The sequence below is a fragment of the Amblyomma americanum genome, chromosome 5 (genome assembly GCF_052857255.1).
Source record: "Amblyomma americanum isolate KBUSLIRL-KWMA chromosome 5, ASM5285725v1, whole genome shotgun sequence".
Taxonomy (NCBI): domain Eukaryota; kingdom Metazoa; phylum Arthropoda; class Arachnida; order Ixodida; family Ixodidae; genus Amblyomma; species Amblyomma americanum.
The window spans coordinates 133713727-133739636 of record NC_135501.1 but is presented as its reverse complement, the minus strand read 5'-3'; the positions used below and the strand labels follow the sequence as shown (position 1 = coordinate 133739636).

General features: G+C 48.0%; 1 long non-coding RNA gene across 1 annotated transcript; it reads right to left on the bottom strand.

The window, feature by feature from the left end:
• Positions 1 to 18345: 18345 nt before the first annotated feature.
• Positions 18346 to 24929, bottom strand: LOC144132691 (uncharacterized). Its single transcript, XR_013314898.1, has 5 exons — positions 24800 to 24929; positions 21882 to 21947; positions 19591 to 19680; positions 18947 to 19048; positions 18346 to 18503 (listed from the first exon to the last, which is right to left on the bottom strand). It is a non-coding gene; the product is annotated as an uncharacterized LOC144132691 (long non-coding RNA).
• Between the last annotated feature and the right edge of the window lie 981 nt (positions 24930 to 25910).

The window sequence follows — 25910 nt, the reverse complement described above, 5'->3', positions numbered from 1 at the left end:
CCGTGAACGGAAGAAAAATGCCTTATGCCATAGCGCTCTTTGGCCACAGTTGCCGTTGCGCCATAAAAATCGATTATTACCATCACAGAGCTTTAGTGTCGACCATGCTGATAGTTACAGTCTCTTGACACAAGAACAAGCGTCTATGGGCAATGCACTGTAATCTTTCCATCTGCACTTGAATTCAAAGTTGTACGGTGCACAGTGACTACAGTTTCCATCGCCCATTTTGTGCAGAAATGCATAATGAGTACAATCGTGACATCAGTTTACGCAGTAGTAAATAAGCATGTGGTTTGACTATCGCGATGCACTTCTCTGCTGTTTCTGCTGCCTCGTGCAGTTCACTCAGACTTTCATATCAGAGGAAGCTTCGCCGCATAAGAAAAAAAAATAAGCACGGTCTCCAGATTGGGGGATGTTCCTTTCTCATCACATCACCTTTCATCGATTATTTCAGCTCACTGGGTATCATGATCGTTAGCGACTTTTTGTTCAGGCACCTAATAATTTTGTGCATTGATAATAAGCGGTCATGAACAAAGAGCCGCTGGTTGAGAAACCGTCTTTTAAAATTTTTAGCACGTAATGGCGCGTTCTCACTCCTAACAGATCCAGACAACACTTCTGATATTGTCGTTGCTCCAGCCTCTTCTCCATATTGACAAATAATCATGACGCATGCGTAACGCACGGATTATTTTCTAGTTCATGATATTATTAACACCCGAGCACACTTTTCTGTTTTTTTTTCCACAGCCAGCCATCGCACATTCAATGCTGACTGTATATATTGTCACGACTGAAGTCACAGGGAAGGTACACGTTGCCGAGGACCAGAGAATAAGGTCGGCTTGCCGTTCCGATCACAGAGTCACCGAGACCAGCACCAGCGCGCCGCTCGTGCCCACAACAACCGCTTTGTCGTCGTCGGCACCAAACAAGGCTGTCGCGCGGCGCTAGGCACGTGGCATTATTCCCCCCCGTGAAAGAAAACATCGTCCCGATGACAAGGTGAGAGGAAGAAAAAAAAATGAGGTGAACTGTACAATAACGCAAGGTTTCACTTGCAGGAAGCGCTCAGTAGCGCGAAAAGTATGGCTTTAAGCGCACCACATGCACAATTTCAGGCCGCTGGCGTCGAACACTGACGGTCACAGTTCCATCTGGAATGACTTCGTAATTAAGGTTGTTTAAGCGGCGCAGGACTTTATAAGGTCCGAAATAGCAGTGGAGTAGTTTCTCGCTCAAGACTTTGTGGCGCACGGGGGTCCACACCCACACCTGGTCCCCTGGTTCGTAGTGGACTTCCCTGTGCCGGAGGTTATAGTGGCGAGCGTCGGTGGCATGCTGCTCCTTGATGTGCAGGCGGGCCAGCTGACGGGCTTGCTCGGCCTGTTCTGCGAAATGGGCGGCATCGGGTTCGACCGCTTCTTCCCCGCACGGGAGCATCGCGTCCAACATCGTGCGGCCTCTCTGCCATATACGAGACGGAACGGCGTAAACTTCGTGGTTTCCTGCGGCGCCGTATTGTAGGCGAAGGTGACATAAGGCAGGATCTCGTCCCACATATTATGTTCGACGTCGATGTACATTGAGATCATGTCCGCCAAAGTTTTGTTTAGTCGTTCCGTTAATCCATTTGTCTGAGGGTGATACGCTGTTGTTGTGCGGTGCTCGGTATGGCTGAGAGTTAAGGTGTCCCGCAGTAGCCGAGCTGTAAACGCCTTTCCTCGGTCAGTAATGATGGTAGACGGTGCACCGTGTCTGAGCACAATGTCGTTCATAAAGAATCAAGCAACTTCGCCGGCAGTATCTCGGGCAAGGGCCTTCGTTTCGGCGCAGCGTGTTAAGTAGTCTGTGGCGACTATGATCCACTTGTGTCCGTTCGAGGATAAAGGAAATGGGCCTAAAAGGTCCATGCCCACTTGCTCGAAGGGTGTAAGGGGTGGTTAAATAGATTGCAACATACCGGATGGCTTGAGCGTGGGTTTTTTTCGCCGCTGGCATTGTCGACAAGTCTGTACGTAACGTCTAACGCTCGGAGAAAGATGTGGCCAGTAATAGTTCTGCCGGACTCGGTTTAGGGTGCGTGTAAAGCCAAGATGCCCTGAAGTTGGTTCGTCGTGGCAGGCCAGGAGGATTTCGTGCCTTAGATCAGCCGGTATGACTAGCAGGTATGTTTTCGTACTCGACGTAGAATTCTTCTTATAAAGCACCCCATTGCGGAGGCAATACGACGACAACCCCCGAGCAAGATACCGGGGTATTGTAGGATGCCCACCTTCAAGATGGTCAATAATCAGTCGCAGCTCGTCGTCGGCACGCTGTTTGGAGGCGAGATCGGACTTAGTGACTGCTCCGAGGAAGCTATCGTCGTCGGTGGCATCTGACGAAGGAGGGCCGACGGGCGCGCGGGACAGGCTATCAGCATCGGTGTGCTTCCGGCCAGACTTATAAATAACATCGAAATCGAACTCCTGCAGGCGCAATGCCCAACGTGCTAAGCGGCCACAAGGATCCTTTAAGTTTTTCAGCCAACACAAGGAGTGATGGTCAGTGATGACACGAAACGGTCGGCCATAAAGGTACGGGCGGAACTTGGCAGCGGCCCATACTACCGCCAAACATTCTTTTTCAGTGGTGGAATAGTTACACTCTGCACGGGAAAGTGCACGGCTGGCATAGGCAATTACTTTCTCGACCCCGTCTTGGTGCTGAACTAGAACGGCACCAAGGCCGACGTTGCTCGCATCCGTGTGTAACTCTGTGTCGGCATCATCGTCGAAATGTGCCAGGATCGAGGGTGACTGGAGCCGGCGTCGTAACTCGTCGAAAGCCATCTGCTGCTCGGCGCCCCAGGAAAATGATGCGTCATCTCGTGTTAGGAGAGTCAGAGGGCTGGCCATCTGTGCAAAGTGTTTGATAAAGCGACGATAATAGGAGCACAGCCCCAAAAACCGTCGGACTGCTTTTTTGTGGGCGGGAACGGGAAAGGCAGCAACGGCAGCAAGTTTCTCAGGGTCAGCTCGGATGCCATCAGCACTCACGATGTGCCCAAGAAACTTCAATTCGGTGAACCCGAAGTGGCACTTTTGAGGCTTGAGAGAAAGGTTGGCAGACCGGACAGCTTCGAGAACAGTTCTCAGGCGGCGCAGGTGTTCTGTGAACGTCGGTGAAAAAATTATCACGTCGTCGAGATAAACAAGGCATGTCTGCCACTTAAGACCTGTGAGCACAGTGTCCATCATCCGCTGGAAGGTGGCAGTAGCACAGCAGAGCCCGAATGGGAGGACGCGGAATTCATAGAGCCCATCTGGTGTTACGAAGGCAGTTTTTTCACGGTCCCTCTCATCAACTTCAATTTGCCAATAACCACTCCTGAGGTCAATGGAGGAGAAGTACTTGGCTCGGCGAAGTCGGTCGAGAGAGTCGTCAATCCGTGGCAGCGGATAGACGTCCTTCTTTGTCATACTGTTAAGTTTCCGATAGTCAACGCAGAAACGAAGTGTTCCGTCTTTCTTTTTAACGAGGACTACAGGCGACGACCATGGGCTGCTTGAAGGTTGAATGACGCCATCGGCGAGCATCTCCTTGACTTGCTGTTGGATAGCGTCTCTCGCCCGAGGAGACACACGATAGGGCTGCTGATGGATGGGTCGAGTGCCTTCATGCGTGATAATCCGGTGTTTAATGACCGACGTTTGCTGCACTTTAGATGAAGACGTGAAGCACACACGAAACTCCAGCAATAGATCTTGGAGTTGCCTCTTTTCAACAGAGGAAAGGCTAGAATTGATGTCGACAGCGTGTACGGCATCATCCGGTTCAGTGCTAGGCGTAGCTTCCTCTGAAGCAAAACATTCGGCGACTTCGTGCAGATGGTCGACGTAAGCGATGACAGTGCCACGGAACAGATGTCGATGTTCATTGGAGAAATTGGTGACAAGCACCTCCGTCTCTCTTCCACGAAGGAAACAAAGACCTCTTGCCACAGAAACTCCCAAGGCGAGTGAGAGGGAGACATTAGGGTCAACAACCCGGAGGCCGTGATGTGGCTCCTCACAAGTAACTCTGGCGAGGATGCTGGCACGTGGCGGCACTGTGAGGCTATCATCGGCGACTCGCAGCGTGGAGTGGGACCCGCGGTACTCATGCCTTTCAGTGGCCAGTTTGGCGGAAAACGTCACCAAGCGGTTCGGTAGATCTATAGTGGCACCGTGCTCACGGAGGAAGTCGATGCCAAGAATAACATCACGAGAGCATTCGCGTAGAACAAGAAAAGTCGCAACAAATGTGCAGCCTCGCACCGTAACCCGGGTTGTACACATACCCAGTGGTGCAACCACATGTCCGCCTGACGTCCGTATGTCTGGTCCGTTCCATGGCGTCACCACCTTTTTCAGTGTCCTTGTAAGCCGCCAGCTAAGGATAGAATAATCGGCTCCCGTATCAACTAAAGCGCTGACCTCCTTCGTGTCGACGATAATAGGGATGTCCAGGGAGACCCGGCCAAGACCAGGGCCTGTCGACGTCGGTTCGGAGTGAAGTGAGCGGTGTGGCGGCGGAAGCTGGACGGGGGTTGGGTGGTCGGCGTCGGGACAATTTAAGCGGCACGGCGGTGGAAACTGGTCGGCGATGCGGACGACGTCGGGGCGATCTGGTCTGTGCGGCGAAAACTGGACAGGAATTCGGCGTTCGACGTCGGGGCGAATCGAGCGGTGCGGCGGTGGAAGCTTTACGGCGAATCGGTGTGCGGCGGCCTCGCCCCCAAAGGTCGCCAGAGCTAGTTTTCCCGATGAGGGCTCGAGAAACCATGGCGTCCAGCGGTATACCGTGGCCCAGAAGGCGAAGAGCGACGAGGCGAAGGCGAGCGCGACTCGCGACGAGGAGAATGTGGCAGACTACGCTGGCGGGTGACGTACTCGGCGATGTCCTGAGGCCGCTGACCAGGTCGTGGACGAGGGCTGTCGGGGGAAAATCCTCTAAGGCCCATCTGACGATAAGGGCACTGCCAGTAGAGGTGACCTGCTTTGCCACAGTGGTAGCAGAGAGGGCGGTTATCTGGAGCGCGCCAGAGATCAGTCTTCCGGGGCGCCTGGCGCCGATCTGCCCAAAGGGGCAGCGGTTCCGCAGCGTGCACAGCGACCTGAGGTTGCGTGTAAGGCGAAGAGGTAGGTAGCAGGGCTGTGCGGCGTGTGACATCAGCATAAGTCATCCGCTGGGTGGGGCCCGGGGGTGGTGGTGGAACGACTGTACTTGTCGGTGGCGTGAGTGTGTTCTGGACCTCCTCACGGATGATGCTGGCCAGGGAAGCTGCACCAGGAGTAAATGATCCACGAAGTTGCTGGAGCTCCTCGCGAACCACGGTGCGAATGAGGTCGCGAAGGGAGCTCATATCTTGCCCGGGATTGTAGTCGGTTCGGTCAGACGGCGGTAGTGTGGAGATGGAATTCAGCGGCCGACCGTACTGGCTGCATCGCTGCTGTAGCAGTTTCTCCATGGTCACAGCTTCAGCCAGAAACGCCGCGACTGTGGTGGGCGAGTTCCGCACGAGGCCGGAAAAAAGCTGTTCTTTGACGCCGTGCATCAGGTGCCGCACCTTTTTCTCCTCACTCATGGACGGGTCGGCGCAATGGCAAAGGCGCGTGACGTCTTCAACGTACATTGCGACCCCTTCGCTCTGACGCTGAACTCGAGAGGTTAGGGCACGCTCGGCATTCTCTCGGCGGTCACTGTTGGCGTACGTACCGAGGAGCTGGCTTCGGAAGGCCGGCCACGTAGAGAATGTGGCCTCGCGGTTCTCGAACCATGTCCGAGCAGCGTCTTCAAGGCTGAAGTAGACGTTCCGCATTTTCGCAGCGTCGTCCCAGCCGTTAAACGTCGCGACCTTTTCGTAGTGAGCTAGCCAGTCCTCGGCGTCTTCAAACTGCTCACCGTGAAATGGTTTAGGGGTGCGTGGGGTCTGAAGGATGAGACAGGACGAAGGGGTGGAAGGGACAGTCATGGTACGGGCGGGCGGTGTCGTTGCCACAGCTAGGGTCTCTTCGTCAAGAGCGAAGGCCTCGGGGGGCAAGCCTCGGAGCCGTCGGCTGGTACGATGAACAGGAGTGGTCACGAGAGGCGGCCGCGTAGGATCGTGCGCAGGAGAAGGGATCATCGATGGCACCTCCACCAGTGTCACGACTGAAGTCACAGGGAAGGTACACGTTGCCGAGGACCAGAGAATAAGGTCGGCTTGCCGTTCCGATCACAGAGTCACAGAGACCAGCACCAGCGCGCCGCTCGTGCCCATAACAACCGCTTCGTCGTCGTCGGCACCAAACAAGGCTGTCGCGCGGCGCTAGGCACGTGGCAATATGATTTATTATGTTTTATTTTGCTTATAAGCGGCTACAGGACCGTGCCGGACTTCTGTCCAACTTTGACCGCCCCATAAAAAAAAACAAGAAATACTTTTTTGGAAGTTGTACTCTTTCTCCAAGCCCTCACTTCACTACACATAGCCTGGGGCGCTATATCGGATAGACGTGATTACGCGACCACCATGAAGACGTAGCCCGTGGCTTGAGCCTCGCGTTAACTTTCCAAAGATGACGAGAGCGAAGGACCCCGGGCCAGACACACTTGTGTTCGTGCAGATTACGCGTGCCCGAGCGCAAATGGCGTCAAAGGGGTAGGGGGATCCCGCATTGGCTGCATCTTTCTGAGCCAAATTATTATCGTATACCAGTCGCATTCCCTTTCCGCAGCACCACTCGTGCAATCCAAATCGCCATTCACATTCTCTTATACAATTAAAATTCTTTAAAACAACCTAAATCTTACCGCACCCTTCTTGCATGCGCCGACTACAAAAGTGGTATATTCTTGAGGACCCAGAAAAAAACGTGTGGCGCTTTCTTACTCCAGGTAACTCTGAGAATATCTAAGTTCCGGGTGCGGGCTGCAGACGCGTAGTAGCAAAAAATAGGCTGGACATTGTGTAAAAACGTTATAGCACCCAACAATTCACAACATTTACAGATTGGGCCTAACGGCACTTATTATTTTTTCGGGGCGTTGTCGAACAAAGTGCATTCTTTGAGGTGTACTTGCCCGAAAGTCTTACAAACTGAGCATAAGTGTTTCGGGCATAATCTCAGCGGCGGGCATATGCCTGCCTGAGGAAAATGACAACCAGGAGTTTATGACAAGGGGATAGTTGGTATGACAAAAATGACAACTTTTGTGAGATTACCGAGACAAATTCAGAACATTAAATGTTTTATCGCTGAAGAAATGGAAGCACCGTTAAAGTAACGTTTGGGGACATTCTAGCTTAGAGGGCATAAGACGCCAATGTTTCGATTGGGTGTTTCCTGCTCATAGTAAGTCACGTGTTGCTCGAAATGGCGTTACACTCGGCAGAATTCCTTGCTTGGAGAGCAAAGACAACGGTACAGTCAGAGATCCTTTATCCATTCGAAGCACTGCAACAGTGGAGGCAATAGTTCTAGGAGGTAGTAGACTTTGCGCGCTCCTGGTTTTAGGTGGAAAGTTAGGTGCCGATTTAGAAATGAGTCGGTGGCTCGGTACGCTGTGTAGTAAAAATCGCTGCTTCTCTAAAAATCATTCGTTCGGGGGGGTCCTTGAAAACTAAACATCTTGACAGATTTTCCTATCTGGTTGGGTTTTAAGACTTGTAATAAAGCCAGCGAATCTCGACCGAAAATTTGAAACCCAATGTTTCGAAGCCGGCTCGGTTCCTCATCAGGGGTAACTGGGGGCAGCAGCTGGGGTGCTTAAGTATGAAGGGGAGGAGGAGATCTTCGTGGCTTGTCTCTAAATGAGTAAAATGAAAACAAAATTAACCCGCCGCGGTGGCTCAGTGGTTAGACCGCTCGACTACTGATCCGGAGTTCCCGGGTTCGAACCCGACCGCGGCGGCTCCGTTTTTATGGAGGCAAAACGCTAAGGCGCCCGTGTGCTGTGCGAAGTTAGTGCACGTTAAAGATCCCCACGTGGTCGAAATTATTCCGAGCCCTCCACTACGGCACCTCCTTCTTCCTTTTTTCTTTAACTCTCTCCTTTATCCCTTCCCTTACGGCGCGGTTCAGGTGTCCAACGATATGAGACAGATACTGCGCCATTTCCTTTCCCCCAAAACCAATTATTATTAAAACAAAATTAAACTTGGTAAAGAACACCCCAACGTTTACGCGAGTATGGTTTCGGCCAGTGTTCCCGATTCGCACTACGAGGTTATGGATGGTTTCCTTCTGGCTTCACGGACGCTATCATTGTAGACCGGACTATGCTTGCAATGTGCTTAACAGAGCTGTTTACCATCAGCTAATTAGGAAAATATGCTGCCTTTCACCGCAGTTATCGGCTACCAGTATGACACCTGCTATCATAGAAGTACCAACCATCCGTATGCCCTGATACTGACAATAGAAAGCATACTGACGCAATTTTTTTTGAATTCCACAGAACACTGATTATGAATGATAATTATACGAAGACATACTAGCAATTTTTTGTATCTTTAACGGCTAGTTATTGTTTATTTTGTATGAGCGCACGCCAAGCCTCCTCGTTAAACGGCATACGAAAAGACTGACGTTGTTATCCTCTCATCAGAGAGCTAAGCGACTGCGGTTATTCAAGCGCGTAGTCGCCCAGCACTTTAACATAAAACTTGATTCTGGTCACCACGACATTCGCTCGACCAGCAAAGAATGCGACTCCGGCTAAAACCTACGTCTACACCGCCAACAAAAAAGCGGTAACAGCTTCGAGCCGCCAGCTCCAAGTGACGACGACCAAGTAAGGGCAGTGGACGTGCCTGTCATGTAGCCTAAGTAGCAATCTATCTTCTCTCTCGCCTGCTCAACCTGTAGAGACGGCAAAAGCTGAAATAATATTTCGTCGGGAGTTGAGCGCAGGGTTTCAAATGTGCAGTTGAAACTGAAATCAATTATTACGGTACTGTAAACGCCTTGTTAGGTATACCTCGTCACTTCCTTCTGTACGACGCAATTTGTAGCTTTCCGTAGTCTTTACCGTCCCAGACCAAGCGATGCATGGGGAAAAAGCAGCCTCATGCCAGTTCGCAAACCCGAGTGGAGCAGTAATCACTCACTGCGTTGCACTGTGGTACACTAAGCTCTGCGCGGAACAAAGTGAATGCGAAGGCACAAAACTCAAAGCTGCATCAAATTGAGAATTGCAGTGGGCTAAGCGTCGTGCTTTCTCGCGCTAACAGTGCTTCAGGCTGAATATGAGTGCTGAGTGTTACATTATTGGAGCGTTATTTATACTTTCAATGCAAAAGTAGTATTTGTACTATTTATAAGACAGGCACTGTATGGCCACCGCTCATTTCCAGCTACGCTACTTTTCTGCCTCGTACGCAACATGTAAAGAGGAACTGGACAGGGTCAGTGATACACCCTCACTTTTTTGGCGGTACCCTTCTACGCGAGAGGCGCACACGCTCTTCCTGCGAGCTCTGCACATTCAAAGAAACGCAGACGCCTTTCGACATGGTTACGAACAGCTGCAGGACGGTCCCGCGATACAGTGGGCCACTAAATAGACCGCCGGAATGTCACGGTACCCGCACCGGCTTGTAAAAATGGTTAGACTGGCTGTCTCGGGAGAGGCGCCCGGCGCCCCCCAGGTGTCGGCGCTGGTGCATGGCCTAACAATAGACGCTCTTAGCATAACGCAGACGTATTAACGTCGACGTATACCGTTTATCCGGATGCTGCCTGCGCACGCGCAGTGACCCCGCCTGACCAGAAGAATGCCGCCGCGCATACATCTGCGCTAATACGTCTCCGGTACGCTAAAAGCTTCTAATGGCGCATTTCGAAAATAGCGGAAATGAGCGCCCATGAAAGCCACTGCATCGCTTTTTGGACAAGGTTACCAAATGGTATCGTCATCATCATCAGCCTGACTGCACCCACTGCAGGGAGAAGGCCTCGTCTATGTCTGTCCAATTAACCCTGTCCTTTAATTGGCAACTGCATGAACCCTAGGCTTGCAAAATTGTTAATCTGATCCCCCCACCTAACAGTCTGCCGCCCCCTGCTACACTTGCCTTCGCTTGGAATCCACAATACGTGACAGCAAGTACAGTTCCTTATCTTTTTCACCGAAATTTCGAAATTCGGAGGTCGTGGGTTAGGATTCCACCGGCGGCATGGTTGTTTATTCTGCTGCTTTATAATCAATTTCCTTTAATGAAAAGAATATTTGCAGTATTATTCTCCCATTGATTGGCACTACGACATAAAAAATAAAACATTCCAATACGCACCTTGGTTTCGGTGACTGTTGGCTTCCTTCATAAGTTTGTCAAACGAGCCCCTCACTTCCTTTACCTTGTCTGCTAATAGCTTAACGAGGGTCTCGATTCTGGCAGTCTTGATGCCGTACTTAGCACAAGAGGGCTCTAACACAGTTTCCGCCCTCGCCGTTTGACGACGTTCCACGTCGCACTCGTGGTATTACAGGACATGCTACATCCGCCGCAAAGGACGAGGGTGGCGCTGGTGAACACTCAAGGTTCGCTTACACGCAGTAAACATAAATACCCACGAGAGCAGCAGATTAGACTGCAATCGCCGTAGCTCAGTTCGCAGAGCACCGGCCGTGATGTTCGGAGGTCATGGGTTCGGATCCCGTCGGAGGAATGGTTGTTTTTTCCTGCTGCTTTATAATTAATGTCCTTTAGACAACAGATTGACAGAAGTATTATTCTCCCATCGTTTAGTTCCACAAATGCAAAAAAATAATAAATATTCCCCTATGCACCTTGAATTCGCCGCCGCTGTGGCTGAGTGGTTATGGCGCTCGGCTGGTGGCCTGAAAGAGGCTGGTTCGATCCCGGTCGCGGCGGTCGAATTTCGATGGAGGCGAAATTCTAGAGGCCCGTGTACTGTGCGATGTCAGTGCACGTTAAAGAAGCCCAGGTGGTCGAAATTTCCAGAGCCCATCACCACGGCGTCCCGCATAGCCTGAGTGGCTTTGGGACGTTAAACCCCCGTACCGCACCTTGGTTTAGATGAATGTTGGCTTTCTTCATAAGTTTGTCAAACGAGCCCTTCATTGCCATTGACTTGTTAGCTTATATATATATATATATATATATATATATATATATATATATATATATATATATATATATATATATATATATATATATATATATATATATATATATATATATGCTAGCAAGTCAACCCCCCCCCCACACATACACACATATATATATAGGAAATGAGGGGCTCGTTTGACAAACATATTAAGGAAGTCAACAGTCATGGAAACCAAGGGGCATAGGGGAATGTTTTTAATCTTTTTTTCTTTATTTGTAGTGCCAATCAATCGGTTTAAAGAAAGTTACTTATAAAACAGCAGAAAAAACAACCATGCCGCTGGTGGGATCCGAGCCCACGACCTCCGAATATCGCGTCCGGTGCTCTTACCAACTGAGCTACGGCGACGGCTGTCCGATCTGCTGTTTTCGTGGGTATTTATGTTTACTGCGTGTAAGCGAACCATGAGAGTGTTCACCAGCGCCATCCTCGACCATAACGGTGGACGTACCACGTCCTGTTATACCGCGAGTGTGACGTAGAACGTCATCGAACGGCGAGGGCGGAAACTGTGCGAGAGCCCTCTTATGCTACCTATGGCAACAAGACTGCCAGAACCGAGACCCCCGTTAAGCTATCAGCAGACAAGGTAAAGGAAATGAGGGGCTCGTTTGACAAACATATTAAGGAAGCCCACAGTCACGGAAACCAAGGGGCAAAGCGGAATGTTTTTAATCTTTTTTTCTTTATTTGTTGTGCCAATCAATCGGTTTAAAGAAAATTACTTATAAAGCAGCAGAAAAAACAACCATGCCGCCGGTGGGATCCGAGCCCACGACGCCAAACGAGCCAAACGAGCCCCTCATTTTCTTTACCTTGTCTGCTGGTAGCTTAACGGGGGTCTCGATTCTGGCAGTCTTGTTGCCATAGGTAGCATAAGAGGGCTCTCGCACAGTTTCCGCCCTCGCCGTTCGATGACGTTCTACGCCACACTCGCAGTATAACAGGACGTGCTACGTCCACCGCTATGGTCGAGGATGGCGCTGGTGAACACTCTCAAGGTTCGCTTACACGCAGTAAACATAAATACCCACGAAAGCAGCAGATTGGACAGCCGTCGCCGTAGCTCAGTTGGCAAGAGCACCGGACGCGATATTCGGAGGTCGTGGGCTCGGATCCCACTGGCGGCATGGTTGTTTTTTCTGCTGCTTTATAAGTAATTTTCTTTAAACCGATTGATTGGCACTACAAATAAAGAAAACAAGATTAAAAACATTCCCCTATGCCCCATGGTTTCCGTGATTGTTGGCTTTCTTAATATGTTTGTCAAACGAGCCCCTCATTTTCTTTACCTTGTCTGCTGATAGCTTAACGGGGGTCTCGGTTCTGGCAGTCTTGTTGCCATAGGTCGCCTAAGAGGGCTTTCGCACAGTTTCCGCCTTCACCGTTCGATGACGTTCTACGTCACACTCGCGGTATAACAGGACGTGCTACGTCCACCGCTATGGTCGAGGATGGCACTGGTGAACGCTCTCAAGGTTCGCTTACACGCAGTAAACATAAATACCCACGAAAGCAGCAGATTGGACAGCTGTCGCCGTAGCTCAATTTGAAAGAGCACCGGACGCGATATTCGGAGGTCGTGGGCTCGGATCCCACCGGCGGCATGGTTGTTTTTTTCTGCTGCTTTATAAGTAATTTTCTTTAAACCGATTGATTGGCACTGTTATGATCGGAGGCCCCGACAGCGGGAAAAGACTAGCCCGGCAGGCGGCATCGAACTATGTTTTACCAAAGGTGCTGTCGTCCTGAGAAGAGGATTAGGAACGGCTCCTGGCGACGGTGAGCTGTGACGACAGGCCTCTCATCCCTTCGTCCGGAGTATGGAATGCGGCATTGCTCCCGAACTGCGCCCTCACGTGGACCGGCGGAAAGACGCGAACAAAGGCGCCGAACCCGACTCGCTCGCTTGCACGTGCGGCCAGACAAAGCGGCGGCGGACACGGCTGATTCATCTTTCCCTCAGGAATTCCCGGGGCCGTCAGGACGCCTCTTTCCCACGGAGGGCATCACCGCCGGCTAAGCCAACGACATTGTGCACATGATCAACCCGCCGGAAGCCACATTCCAGGACGCCTCTTTCCCGCGGAGGGGGTCACCACCTGCTAAGCCAACGACCTTATGGACCTGCTCAACCGGTCGGAAACAATTCCAGGACCTCAAGGCGCCAGGATTCTTTATCGCCTGTGCACGTGTTTGTGGGGGCGGAACGGTCATGGGGTTAGGTAAGAGACTATGAAGAGTGTGTCTGCCCATTGGACGCTTGATCAGCCACAGGTTTCCCTAGCTAGGTGCCTAGGGAATATCCACTGTATTTAAGCCGCGATTTGGCTGGTTTCACGGCACTCCATCTCTGACTTTTTGGTCTCCCTGGTTCTGTTGTAAATATGTAGCACTTCATCTCTGACTTTTGGGTCTCCCTGCTTCTGTTGTAAATATGTAGCACTTCATCTCTGACTTTTGGGTCTCCCTGCTTCTGTTGTAAATATGTAGCACTTCATCTCTGAATTTTGGTCTCCCTGCTTCTCTTGTAAATATGTAAATAAACCTTCAAGTTTACCAACCCTCCTGAAGGCTTCCCTCGTCGTCTGCAGAGTTTCTCGTCATGCGGTGAAGACCTTCGGTCCTGATACCCAAGCATACCAACTGGTTGGCAGCGGTAGGATGGTCTGCGCCTGGTCCGGACGCTGGTATGGTAAGTGCGCGGTCTTTCTCTTGGAGCATTGCCAGGTTTTACAACTTTGGAAGATTGTTAGCCTAGGTAATGGAAGGTTGGTATAAGAGGCAGCCGGGGCTCCTCTGACCACGTGAGTAGAGACTTGCCGTTGCTTAAATAGTCATGGACTGGAAGAAGCTGCGCAAACCAGACCTAGTTCTCGTATGCGGGGAATTGGGCATTGATTGTGGGTCGATCCGTAGAAAATCTGAATTTATTAGGGTAATTGAGGATTCCGCTGCGGACGAGGAGGAGATAGTAGAATGTTGGGAGCTAATTAAGGATGAGTTGGAGAAGGAAAGGGAACAAAAGAAGCGAGAGGATTAATAAAAAGGAAGCGCGAAGAGCACGAAAGAAAGCGCGAAGAGCAGGAAAGGGAGCACGAAAGGGAGCGCGAAGAGCACGAGAGGAAGCGCGAAAAGCATGAAAGAGAGATCGAGAAAAAACGGCTCGATCTACAGATAGCCCAGGCTGCACCGGCAGAACGCACTAGCCTAGAGGTGCCGAAAACAGTGGCAAGCCAGGCAGCATCAAAAATAAAAATAAAGGACCTCTTACAACCGTACAAACTTGTAGAGGACATAGGGCTCTTTCTCGAGAACTTTGAGCGGGCATGTGAAAGTGGCGAGTTCCCGACCGTGTCTTGGCCGCAGAAACTTCTGACCATTCTTCCATGTGAGGCGGCCCAAGTAGTCGCTCGTCTGGCAAAAGAAGAGGCGGCAGACTATACTAAAGTAAAGGCAGCACTCCTAAAAAAGTATCGCCTGTCCGCAGAGGCCTTTCGGCGCCCCTTCAGGGAAGCCAGAAAACAGCCTAACCAGTCATTTCCGGATTTTGCGTATAACCTTAAGGCAGACCTGAAGGAATGGCTAAAGGAAGAACAGGCTTACGGAACTCACGATAAAGTAATAGAGGTGATCTGTCTGGAGCAGTTTTTTGGCTCTTTGAGGGAAGAAATGCGCGTGTGGGTGCAGGACAGGCCGGGAAATAACACTCTATAAAGTGCAGCAGAGCTGGCCGAAGAGTTCCATGGCAAGCGCGTAACAGAGAGGGCGCGTGCCCCAGTATGCCCCAAAGTAGAAAAGAAATTTCCATGGATCCAGACAGGAGGCGCAGCAAGCCGCAACTGGGAGCGGAACGAGGGTCACAAAGCAGAATCAAGCAACCCCACAAAGGGGGCGACCGAAAAAGAGAGGGATAAGGCTTTTGAAGCCAGAAAGAAACCAGTGTGTTTCCGTTGTCACGAGCCCGGTCACTTCGCCCACGCTTGCAGGAAGCAGGAAATCGTTCTCTCCTAGGTGGAGGCGGGCGATGCGAACATGCGCCTGCTAGAGCCATACCTGAAAGACATGCAGGTTAATGGAAAACCGTGCCGGGTCTGAGGGACTCCGCGGCCACCATGGACCTAATCCACCCCACGTACGTGAACGCAGCTGATTTTACTGGGGAATGTGCAGGTATTAGGCAGGTGGCCGAAGAAAATAGCGCATGCTTGCCGATCGCACGAGTTAGAATAGAGGGCCCGTTTGGCGTTCTGGAAACGGAGGCAGCGGTCTCACGGAATCTGCCGGGAAAATTTCCGTACCTCTTTTCAAATCGGTCGGAGCAGATGCTCCAGGAAGAGGGTCGTAGTTTCGGCGATGGAACCGTCCAGGCGCTTACTGGTGTGAAGGCTAGCGAGATTGCAGCTGAAGTAAAACGTAGGAAGAACGAAGGCTCTCCCACGACGGGTCAGGCAGGGGCAAACCCAGGAGGCGATGCTTCTGAGACGAGCGGAGAGGCTCGCGGCAGGAACATATGCGACGCCGATTACAAGGACTCAAAGGGGGTCCAGTTTGACCAGCTCGTGGTGCCGCAGAAATACCGCGCAGGCATTCTTAAATTGTGCCATGGTGGGGGTTGGTCTTGTTACCTTGGAGTCATGAAAACTAAAGCTAGGCTTCTACAGGAGTTTTATTGGCCTGGCTGCGTCAGGGATGTCAAGCAGTTTGTAAAGTCCTGCGACACCTGTCAGCGTGTCGGAAAGCCAGGGGATTTAAGGAAGGCTCCGATGAAGCTAGTGCCCGTGATTAACGAACCCTTCCGTCGTTTGGTGGGGGACGTAGTCGGCCCTCTACCAGTGACTCAGTCGGGCTACCGCTACCGAAAAGGGCGGGAAAACGGGAATGCCGACGGTCTCAGTCGTAGCTTTCCTGCATAATCTGGCGTAAAATGCCCTAATGGCCGAGAAAAGCTGCCGTAACATTTTTGTTTTTGTTTTGTTTTTTTCTTGCTTCTCCGTACCTACCTCATTGCTGAACAAAAAACTTTCTTACCAAATTTCAGACGCATGTCTTTTTCAAAAAAAGCTAATATTATAGTTGCTGTGCCAGGCATATAATTGACTGTGACTCTGGTTTCTCTACGCAATATTCACGCATCAACGCGTAGAATTCCTGACGAAAGAGATGTTGACACGCATAACTGAGATCAGCTGGGAAGAATATGGCGGTGCCAATCAAGGTACCGCAGTACGCCTTGCGTGGAGTAAAGAAGGTCTCAGGCCTCTTTCCGAAAGTTACAAAATGAGAGAAAAGAAAAAGTATGAGAAAGTGTTGCAGGTATTTTAGCATAATAGAGGGCTTTTTTTTCACTTCTTTTAATGGCCATTATTAATACGGCAGATTTTGTGTACAACATTCCGGGGGAGTTTTGGAACATATATCAAACTGCAACAGAAAAGGAGCAATTTGAGAAACTAAGAGGTTGACAGTTATTCATTGTGGGGAAACAAAGAACGTACACGTACGGAACAAAAGTTCGATGAAGATTTAATCGCCTGAATAAACTAATAAACTGCCAACGCGCATCCGGTGAATGAGTTATTTGTAATGCCGAAGCGATATTATAATGCATCATTAAAGTAAGTACAGTCAACCTTTTATGAACAGGAACTAAACTGACACGTAGACGAAGTGCAGAAAATTATTTGTTCTTTTGTGTGGTTGATTCGCGAGAGAGAAAACTTTATTGGCAGGAAGATGGTGATATTCTTGGGTCACTTCAGCAACTCCAGGGTTCCGGCAGTTAAAGTCTGTCGGCGACCTCCTGCGCTCTTCCCGTGGCCCGGGACTGAACGTCCGGGTCCGGGCTGGCGAGAACAGCTTCCCATTTTTCAAGTTTAGGAGATCTGCCAGGAGGTGGATCCTTCGGGCAGTCCGAGAATCGTGAACTCTTTGAGGCACGATTGTGTACAAAAGTGCAACATTTCCTTCCCACCACTCGTTTTAAACTTGTGTCGTGAAGAACGATCAGGGCTTGTGGAGTTAGGGCAATGGCATTCGCTAGCGACGAAAAACTCTTTTGACATCACCTTGGCTGGCTGGCGAAAACTGCAAATGGTGGCGTTGTCGGCACAAACCAATTATTGCTGCTTCTAGCTTAGAGAAGCAAAATCTTTTATTTCATTGATAACAGCCACACCTTCGATACGAAGCTATAATCTATTGTTACAGGCCGATTTCAACGGGTCCTTTCTGTTCTTTAAGGCATTTGTCCACGTAAAAATAAAAAGCGCATAAGCATACATACAAAACAGAACGAACGGAGTCTTGGCCTCAGGGCCAAGAAGTCGTTTTCTCAAGAAAGGTGGCAGGGAGTGAACTCACTAGTTGTATTTTGTGTGAAACTCCTCCCGAGGGCGTCGGGTGTTCCGTCCTCAAGGTCGGAGCGGAGGAGAGTGAAACGATTCAGTGACACGAAAACTTCCAAGGGCTCTTTTGAAGATAAGAAGGGCGTATTCTTTCCCTTCAGAGAGCAATGAGGAAGGCCGTGTTGCCGAAGGCCCGATTGCTTGAGTCTCCTCATATTTCGCAACCGGGAAACGTGTCGGAATCAGGACAAAGACCTCTGAGGGCACTATTGAAACAATCAAAATAGGAAGGCGGAGTGGCTTTTTTTACACCTTCCTTGTTTGTTTTTTATTTTTATTGATTTCTTTCATTTTCTTCTCATCTCTACTATTACAGTCGTCACCACCACCCTTGGGGGAGGAGGGGGAGGACCCGAGGAATCCTTGTATTTTAAGAAAATCATTGATAATCTCCTTTTCATTCACAGTCTTTGAAAGATCCCCAATCATCATACGCAAAAAGCACCGATTGAATCCGTCTATTATACACGTCCATGTAGAGACTTCATCTTCCTTTTTAAGCGTGTGAAGAAGGCTGTCCCTCTTTTTGTTCGCTCAGTTTAGTTTCTATTATATGTTCTTTGTGGTGCATGCAAACAGCAGAGGACACGACTTGGGTCTAAATAGCAGTACATTTGTTCTCGTTGGTTAGGGATACCGGATTGGAATCCTTTGATTATTTTTAACCTCTTGGTTGTCCAACAGTCAGAGAGAGCGTAGACATATTCCAAGTGTTTCATGTATGATGCTCTGAAATTTTAAAAAGGCTTTTAAAAATGTGCCTTATAATTCGCTAGTGACAGCGAAGAAGGAGTTATGGACCAGAATATTTTGGCGGTCTAATGTTTATTGATTTCTCTTGACGCCCAGAGACGTCTTCAAAAGACCGCCGCCGCCGTCAGCACAAACGATGAAGGGAACGCCGTGACGAATCCTTCCAAAACAGGTGCCGCTCACTTGCGAACTGTTAAAAAAAAAACAAGAGTAATATGAGAGACTAAATGCACAATCATTTGGTTGATCGCACAGCAACATATGCCTTGGAAAGGCGAACACTAAAAAAGCAGCAAAACTAACAGCAAACTGACAATCTTTGAAAAACAAGATAAAATGGCATAAAATGATATGGTCAAGCCTTTCTCCTGCGGAGTTTGCGACGCCGATCGAGTGCACCAATAAAACCTGAAAATTTACAGTGCTTGTGGCGCGATGTCAGAATTAATGCACCAAAATGGGCGGGGTTGCCATGTTGCAAGGATTCTTGAGTAGGTCTGCAAGCTGTACACAAATTATGTTACCGTTATGGTCCAAAAAACATCATCTTCAAATCACTTACTGTATAGGCAGTACCCTTAGGCTCAGTAATCTCTGGGTAGCTTTTTCTACAGCTGAATATGTAGTACGCACCGCATCGGCATTTGCATTCGTTGCCGTTCCTGTTGCAGCTGAGGTATCGTCCGGCTGGGCAAGAGCGGTTCTGCAAGGGCGCACAGGGGTCCCGATGGGCCACTGCGAGGTACAAACATTAAAAATAAAACATCAAATAATTCGTCTCTCAAAAACACACTTTTGTAAAATCTCTGATGCGTTCTTTCCAACGCATAGCATTTTTAAAGGAAAAATGACCTTTCGCAACTTTCTCATTTGGTCTAGCAACAACTTTCAGTTTCAAAAAACAATTAGATCTAAATGTTTTCCATCTGCAAAGCCTCGAAAAACCTCTAGATTTTCTTTCCTCACGATTGGGTTCTGCCGAAGGGGCGCAGTGGTACACCCTGATGTCGGGTTAATTTATTCATTTCTTGGCAGTTTGCTGCATCCTGGAGCAGTTTTGAAATATTTTATGAAACCATAAAATTTTAACGCTTTAACCACAAGCTCTTCTCTAGAAAAGAGCGGCCTTAGAGCCCCATTGTTAGAGGCTGCAGGTTGTTCAAACCTGTATCAGAAGCACTGACACTATTAAGATGAGTTATCGCCACACAGAAGCAATTGGCTTAGGAAGAGACTTCCTTCGGGTTCTTGATGCCCAAGACCATCGCAGTGCTTACCGCATCCGCATTGACACTCCCGGTCCGTAATGAAGCAAGCGACGTTAACGTGTGGTGGAAGGCAATACACCTGGGGGCATGCAGGCTCAGCTGAAAATAAAAAAGTAAATCAGTGAAACTTTCTTAGCTATCAACATTGCTTACTACTCATACCGAGACAGATAGGTTATAAAGGTTATTTTCTATTTTGTCATTCAAAGCGAAGGCGTTTTTGAACGCATCACTTTAAAATAAGCTGCCTAGATAGCAGAAAGGAAAAGCTAATGGGCCTTGGGTTCCTTTTGCATCTTGTTCAGAAGCGCAGCTTCCAAGGAAAATGATTGAAGTGCGTCTGAAGAGACTGTGGATGAATGTGGAAATGATATAAAAAGTGAGGTTAAGAATAATAGAACAAGCACCGAGGATTAGCAACGTAACGCGAGTTAATTACATATATACCGAAATCAGAATTAAAAATACTTGGACGGAACATTTCTTGAAGCAAACTGACTTTTCATTAGAATAAAAGAGTGGGATACAAGAGAAAGAAGTCGGAGCCAAGGGTGGCACTGAGCTAAATGGCAAAAACACTTTAAGAAATTTGCAGAATAAGGCAGGCACGGCTGGCTACGAACAATTCTGAGGAGGGAGAAAAATGCGGCGCCTTTACTCTGCAGTGGGGGCCTGGAATGATAGCAGGGTATCAACCCTGTTGTGTTCATGCGAGGGAATTTTTGGCGGGCGGTTACTTCGGCCATCCACTGCCAGCTGGTGGCATTTCTGCACGACTTAAGCGAGCCCGTGTTTCATGATAAATTTTGCATAAAACTTTGGGAAGTGTCAAAGATTTGTTTTCCGCTGTGGCTACAGACTCGACAGTGCAAAATATGACATGCATTTCGAACTTCCCCGCACAATTCGACTAACATGATGAGCATTCTTTATATCCGAAACAGTATATTGTTTATTGAATGTATAATATTAGAAACAACTGCGTGTTTCGCTTCGAGTTTAATATATTTTTACAAGATCGATGATGCTTTTTTGGCGCAGTGTGGAGAAAAAGAATTATTTTCAGAGAAAACTTTCTTGCAAAACGTGGCTATTGTTCGACTCTTTCAGGAAGCAAGGTGGAACAAAATTAAAACAATGGCCGGGCTCGGAAGGGCTTGAAACTACATATTTTACTCAGTGAGGATAAGAAACCTCACCTACGCTGTTATCGCCTAAGGTAAACAAAATTATTTGAAGCGTTTGTGCACTTACCGCAGGAATAATAAAATATTCAAATTAGTGTTAAAAAAGTTGAACAGTTCTTCGCTGTAAGTTTAGAGAAGAGCTAATTTTGGTAGTTTTACAAGGGCATTGCGTCACTGCGTACATAACTCCGACGAGGCGGCCATGATCAGACTACCAGCGCGGGAACCCCGGAATTCACCCTCCATTTGGCGTCATACAGCCCAGTGTGCATGTGTTAGGCCAGTTGATTGGCGAGCATTGCAAGAAACCTTTTTGCCAAAAACAGCAGGACTTAAGAGTCTTGTCTGCGTCGGCTCCATTTTTCAAGCAATAATTTCGCGTCACATTTACTACTATGGCCACAGCAGTCGACGGCCCTCAAGGCATACAAGGCACTCTTTGCCTACTTGAGAGTGACTGGATTGAGTGACAAATTGTGACAGCATTGTGCGTGTGTGTGTTATGCCTTTTGCCCTTCTCTCTTCCTCCTTTTAGTCCCCTAATTCCTCTTCCCCAGTGCAGGGTAGCCAACCGGAACCCCTTTCTGGTTAACATCCCTGCCTTTCCCTCCTCCTCTTTATCTATCTATCTACTACTATGGCAATGTTCCAAGCCCGGCTTTCTCGGGAAAAATTTTTGAAAATTTGAAAATTGTAAGACATTGTTATAGAAATATCGAAGGTAATGGTCCATTATTCGTATAAGTAGCAAATTTTTTCTTTTAAAGTGTTTTCATCGATCAAATCGAACAGTTAAGTCTGGCATAGTAAACGAATGCCGAGAACTTTCGGCAATAGCAAAAATGTGAATAGAAAAGAAATAGAAAAGTTTTGTCGGGTGATCTGCGGATATATTCACTGTTATAGGGAATTTTCACATTATATAAAAAATTGCCCTCATAAACGGTTCCCCATTCAAAAATGCTTTTGTCCAGAATTGGTGGGTATGCTAAGGGGTGAAAAAATTTAATGAAAAGCAGTGTTCAACATGCGGATATTCTATATGACTGATCTTATACGCTGGGTTTCTGGCGGCCTACCACAAAACGCGGTAACGGAAACATAAACACTTACCTGAAATCTTATGCGCTACGGAGACAAGCAGGAAAAAACACAGGACCATGTACTCTCCCTTCATGGCTGGCGGAAATAAAGAACATGCAGCATTAAAGTACATCCGGTTGTTTTGCGCCCACTGTGACTTTGGCACGAACAATTTGTGGCTTAACAAAATGTAATGTTCCAATGGTACATGATGCCGTGGCGCCAAGCTATTGCGGAAGATATTAGGCTCACGCATTCAAACCAGACGCGTCCTTCGCGAAACTCAAAGCTTCCGGCGCTCCCTCCCAGAGCAACGCCTTTAATTTTGTCATTTTTTTACTGACATAAAAAAAAATGAAGTTGTCGCTGTAGAAAAGAGGTGAGAAAATTGAGTTACGTGATAGGGGTTCGAAACTTGGATACACTGATTACGGTGGACTTCCGGGTAAAACCTGACCTATTAAGCCCTTGCGCCGCTGCTGAAGGGTAGGGGCTCCTAAGAAGAATGTATAGCTCTTTTTTCCTGACTCTCTTCTATCCTACTCAGTCTAATGTTTGTTTACCTCGACAAGCTCCACTTTTCTACCCAGCAGAGGTTTCCTGTAGGCGGCTGACATTTCGAAATTGAAGTTCGAACAAAATACTTTGTTTATATCACCTCCGCTCAATATTTGAGAATACCGCGAAGTGTTGGTTACACAAGAAGCAGCACGCGAGCGCCTTTATTAGCGAGCAACTCCGACAAAGGTATGCTCACATTTGACTATAATGTAATCCACGGACGGCCTTACGTGAATTATACTAGCTTACAGTGGTCTTTCCTCCGTCCACACCTTGAGGCGTATTTTACAAAAGTGCTTGGCCACGACGAATTCTTATGTGGACTTGTGCCAATCAAATAAATGCGGTCTCGGAAAATGCTTGCACAGAAAAGAGTTCTGGTTACCCGAACAGCCTAAGGGTCGCAGCAGCGGGAAATGTTCGCCACACTCCATCGGCAATTGAAGGATCGGAGCACTCAATATCTTTTTTGAGAGGGACGTTAGCACACAAGATGTGACGCGTAAGAGGAAACGGCGCAAATAAATTGGGAATCGGTGTCTAATCTTCAGATTTTAGTTCTCTTGTGCACAGAAAACATAAAGGCTATTCTGCCCTAGAAAGTTGGAAAGAGCAAGTTTTCTTTATGCGTCATTTTGAAAAGATGTGAGCTAATCGCGTTTCTGGTGTTCCCGGTGGATTGAGAACTCCGCGGATTTCCGGCAGTGGAGCGCCGCCGTTTCAGTATCACCGTGAATGAGAGCTTCCATTGGTCGCACTGCTACATTTCTTTGGCCGAAACCACGTAACAAAAATGGTTAATCCTACGGAATAAATTTTATGGCCGCTTTCCTCACCTTCAGTATATGTTCTTTTGCGTTTGCTAACGCTCATTTCTTCGGAATTTTGAGTGGAATGACACTTTCAAAACTCCATTATGGGCGCGTGAATCCTGATAGAATAAACAGCACAATGAACCTCTCAAATTTTGTACGTTTGCGAGGTGCCGCTTTTGAAAAGTTTTTTTAAGGTGTCTTCTTCTTCTAAACACTAAATGCTGGAGTTAAACTTAGTTTTTATGTGTCCTGACCATGTAAAATCAAACTAGTACCTGTAGTGTAGACAAGAAGGCTTTGTCAACATCCTGGCTTTAAATTATAACCGCTTGCTTCTTCAGTATTTAACAACTCCAGGTAATTTTACGAGGTTGTTAATCGTAATTACTCAGAAAGTATAATAGGCATATGATATAACATGCAGTTTTGAAATTTGCATGCACTCTTATACATCCGTGCCAAAGGAAGCAACGTTTCGTGCATATATAACGAACATAATTCTAATTTTCGCGTCCTCCGCTAAGCGCGACGCTTATGCGGGGTTAATAAAATGCAAAAAACAACGCTTGCCCATAAAATCTTTTTAAACGGCAAGCGCAACATTTCAGACAGTCGAAGAACAAGGCAATGCCACTAGTGCTACACAAAAACCCAAGATTTTGGGTGCGCATATTAAAGACGAGCAATGCGGTCGTGGCTATTGATAATGATAGCGACTGCGGGTTATTTTTGACCACTTGCAATTTTATAACATGCGGCAAAATATCAGTATAAGGGCGAGGCCTCCTCTTTAAAACGTATACCTCGCTTTCACGAGAGCCAAAAGATTATTCACCATCCCAAGTTATTATCATTGACACCAAGGCGTAGGCGCAGGCTGTGTGGCATATTTTAGCTTCAGCATTTTGTGCAGCTCACGCTAAAGGAGGAATAAGTCGTGCTTGGTATAGGCAAGGACTAATCATGCTGAAATTGCTTCAAAAATCAGAAACAAAAAAAGAGAGGAAAATGGAACACGAGAATGTGCAGCCCCTTCCCAGCGTTAAATTAATTAAACCGTGAATAAGAAATCCTGGTATCGACTGGCATTAAGGTGGTTGGTGCATATTCTTCAACTTCTTTCAGCATGAAGAAACGCACCAAGGAAAAAAACGGAAGCAGGACAGACTTAACAAGAAGAGCTGCAATCAACGTCATCCTGCTTTTTTGTTCCTCTTATGCGTAAGTTTATGTACTCCCTTGGTCCCCGAACTCAGAACAGTAAAACAATTTCCTGTAGAATCCTCAGATGTGATACTAAAATAGTGCTTTTTCTCAAATTATTTTAATCAAAATTAAAATTTAATTTACATAGAGCTGATCTTTGAAAACCTTGTTGTTATACAGCCTCCTGCCGAGATGCCAGTTCTATGGGTGCAATGAACAACTGGTATACGTTGAATCTGTTATTTTAAGTTACACGCAATGGTCCTCTACTTCACAAGGATCTTAGTGCCCATTACTAAGCACGTCGACTAAGAAAACACATTTTCTGCTTACGCTGAAACTGGAGCGCATAATCCTACAACTCACCTGCGACTTGCGTCTTGGAGACTGCTATTAAAGGTGTAGAGAGAGCTGTACGAATGTCAACGTCCTTAGCAGTTTGCAGTTGAAGGTGAACTGTGGTGCTCGAAGCTTTCTGCAAACAGGTTTGACGCCTTGCAGCCATTTTATGAGGTTGGTTTGGGGGCAAGGGGCGGGGGGGGGGGGGGGAGAAAAACGCCTAAGCGCGCCACTTCGTATGACTACTGCAATGGTATCGGGGCATCCAGCGGGCGAGGGCAGCGCATATCGTAGTCCTGAAGTTGGTTTTCTCATGTGAGCGCGAAGTGATTTGTCAAGCACTCTCTGCAAGACAAGACAAAATACTTAAAGGCATGTTTGAAGCCTTATGGGTTTTTTTTATCATTTCTTTTAGGGCGCCAGCTTTCTGTAATATTAGTGGCAGGCTAGGAAGGCACGAAACAACTTGCACTGCGTCGTGAAAGAGCACGTGCACGTGGTTTTCCTCAGTGGCAAGATGTTTGGCTCCTGAGGGTGCAAACCGGTGTGTGCACTCCACTGTTTCAATATTTTTCGCTTCCAAAACTTCCTTGTGTAGTGAACTGGTTCTCTGGCGCCGCGGTGGCTCAGTAGTCATGACGCTTGTCTGCTGACTTGACAGATGCGGATTCGATTCCGGCCGCGGTATTCAAATTTAGATGGAGGCGAAATGGTTGAGGTCCGCGTATTGTGCGATATTTGTGCACGTTAAAGAACCCCAGGTGGTCGAAATTTCCGAGGCCTACACTACGGAGTCCTTTATAGATTGAGTCGCTTTGGGACGTCAAACCGCCATACACAAAATGGTAAACGACGAGCTAGTTCTGTAGTTCCTCTTGAGGTACTCGCCGAGTTCTTTCTCTGGTGCTATATTTCTGACTCCGCTCTTGAGCCCGTTAAAATCTGCCATAAACTTCTACTACCAATATTAAACTTCGAAGTTGTATGGTATATCTTGTGTACATGTATAAATTATTAGTACAAGTGGTTGTAATAATGAGAATGCAAAGACACAGCACAACAAATTTGGCACAAAAAAAAAGAAATCACGGTGACATTGCAGGATTTAACAGAATAGTGGCAGCGAGGTTTTCCGACC